At 37.6% G+C, this 2,910-nt stretch overlaps 1 pseudogene across 1 annotated transcript; it reads left to right on the top strand.

Moving 5' to 3' along the window:
* The first annotated feature begins 249 nt into the window (after positions 1–249).
* On the top strand, positions 250–1,077 carry LOC308653581 (N-alpha-acetyltransferase 50-like; annotated as a pseudogene). The gene has a single exon. The product of its transcript is annotated as an N-alpha-acetyltransferase 50-like (transcript).
* Positions 1,078–2,910: the final 1,833 nt, after the last annotated feature.

The raw sequence follows: 2,910 nt of genomic DNA, 5'->3' as shown, positions 1-2,910 counted from the left end.
GCATTTTTCGCACTTTAAAAATATTTTAGAATATAGAAAAACCCCAGACAAAGCAGGTAAAAATCTCATAATCTCACTATACTTTCGTAAATTATGTAAGTAACCACTTTGAAGTTCTGTTGCTCATTATTTCAGACTGTCTTTCCATTTTGAAATTTTAGGCGATTATCTTCAAAGTATTCTTTGAGTTGACACGTAATTTGAAATTACTACATTTAGTTAGCCATTGGAAATAAAGATGAAAGGGCGGCGGGCGGGAGCGGCACCAGCGCGGCTGCTGGAGACACCCCCGCCCCCTTCGAAGACTCAGGGCCGCCCTCGACTTTCGCGGCCTCCGTCACCCCTTTAGCTCTGTGCCCTAGGCGAGGAGGCCGGCTTGTGGGGTTGAGTGGCCCCAGCTGAGGGCGTGGTGAGGACGACGGCGTTGATAGCGGCGTTGATAGCGGTGGTAACGACAGCCTCAGCAGGCGGGAAAGATGAAAGGTAGCCGGATCCAGTTGGGAGATGTAACACCACACAATATTAAACAGTTGAAGAGATTGAACCAGGTTATTTTTCCAGTCAGCTACAATGACAAGTTCTACAAGGATGTGCTGGAGGTTGGCGAGCTAGCAAAACTTGCCTATTTCAATGATATTGCTGTAGGTGCAGTATGCTGCAGGGTGGATCATTCACAGAATCAGAAGAGACTTTACATCATGACACTAGGATGTCTTGCACCTTACAGAAGGCTAGGAATAGGAACTAAAATGTTAAATCACGTCCTAAACATCTGTGAAAAAGATGGCACTTTTGACAACATCTATCTGCACGTTCAGATCAGCAATGAGTCAGCAATTGACTTCTACAGGAAGTTTGGCTTTGAGATTATTGAGACTATATAGAACTACTATAAGAGGATAGAGCCTGCAGATGCTCATGTGCTTCAGAAAAACCTCAAAGTCCCTTCTGGTCAGAATGCAGGTGCGCAGAAAACAGACACCTGAACAAATTACAAATGAACTTTCTTGCACTTGCTTGTCGCCAAATAAAAGAGAGGCCCATTGATTCCCTGCCCCTGTCCCCCGCTGCCTTTCCTAAGTTTTCCTCCCTCCTTGTTCCTTTTTTTCCTCATTTCTTTTCTTCCTCTAGAAGTTTTAATACTTTCAAGGACTTTTAAAAATAATCATGTTTGGATTGTTTTAGTTTTTCTTTTTCTCTCTGTTTTTTTTTTTTTTTTTGGTGTGTGTGTGTACGGTAACCACACTTCTTGAAAGAAGGAGAAGGTAGATCTGTTTAGTTTCACAGTTAAAATGTATGGTCCCAACATTTGGGTGTCAGATGATTTCAATTTTTTTTTCCTTATTTCTTGCTTTCACATTGAAGGGCAGAGCCTACAGATATTGTTTATTTCTAAAGATAAAAAGAAGCAGCAGCAATATCTTGTTCTGTAATTCATAGACAAGTTTAGTGTGTTTGTGGTACTCTAGGTTCTTAAAAACTATTTGTGGGATGTTAATCCCTAGACATTGCCTTCACACCACCTTTAGTCCTTCTGAGCACTTTCTCAGGAGTTGGGCCATTTTTATCTTCGTAAGAAATATCAAGTTTATTTAGGTTTTTAAAGCAATTTTTTTCCCCAACTGATGGATGAGGCAGTTTGTGTAGGTTGTGTTATATTTTGGTCTGAAAGCATTTGAGTTAAACTGCTTTTTTGCTAATGAGTGAGCTCTGGTTATTAGAAGATTTGTTTTTCTTGCTATTGATATTAGAGTCATTAATTTTTAGAGTATGAGCTGGTGAAAAAAACTTTTTTTATTCTCCCAGCTAGAGATATGGCCTTTAACTGACCTAAAGAGCTTTGTTGTGATCTTTTTTTTTTCCCCCAACCTTTTTCCTTCAGCAAACCCAATAATAGTCTAACTTTAAAAGTGGAGTTGATGTCCTTATAGGTCAATATCCCTAAATCAACCTAAAGCAGGTGTTTTCTCGTATACATATTTAAAAAAATACCTAAAAGGAAGCCTAGATGGACTGTGGCACAATAAATGCATTTAATGTCAACTAATGCAGGTTGTTAATTGAAAGTGTGGCCACTGAACATTTGATTGTATAGGAAAAAAATATCTAAACAGTATATTTGAGAATAACATAGCTATGCTATTGCTTATCTGTTGGAGAACATCCCAGATTTGCTTATACTCTGTGCCTACAATATTGAGTTTAAGGATTTGGGATAAGGGGAATTGTTAAACAAATTGCTTCTAAGAAAGATAGAAGCATAAAGTATTAATAATGCAGATATCACTGTGACCTCCACTACTGACAGACTGGTTTTTGTCAGAACATTTTCTGACACGTAGAGAGTGGCTTTAACAGGTTGATAGCTTTACGAGAGACATCTGAAATACTTGTGTTTTACTCCCATTGCCCCATCTTCAATATTTAGAATTTTTTGGTTTGTCAATAGTGATGGTTCTAGAAATGCTCTCATTAGACTTTACAAACAATGCACAGGGCTTGAGTTTTCTGTCATTTGACTTTAAGGAAGTTTGATTCATAATATTGATCCTCATGTAAAATTCTGGTATAAAAGTCTCATGTCCAAATAGGTTAAATGACAATATTATTTTATAGAATGTACACACTTTATATCCTTAAGTTTTTATTTGTAAGTGTGAGAGTACAAAGTAAAATAGGCTTCCATAGTCTTGAGTGCCAAGAAAAATATAAGAAAGGAAGATGGTTGGTGAATGAATTTTTAGTGTTCTAATCTTAAATTAGTAAAAATGTGGAAAGACCACACTGTTTTCTTCATTATCAATTCCTTAAACAATCCAAATGTAGGCTTAGAAGAAAAGTTTAGCATTAAGCACCTTTACCTTTGTGGATAAGATTCAGCTTGCTCTTGACAAGAAAAGAGTGCTTGAG

Source organism: Spermophilus citellus, assembly GCF_964194105.1.
Source record: "Spermophilus citellus genome assembly, chromosome: 1".
Taxonomy (NCBI): domain Eukaryota; kingdom Metazoa; phylum Chordata; class Mammalia; order Rodentia; family Sciuridae; genus Spermophilus; species Spermophilus citellus.
The sequence above is the reverse complement of the archived record's forward strand: the minus strand, read 5'-3'. Positions and strand labels throughout refer to the sequence as shown.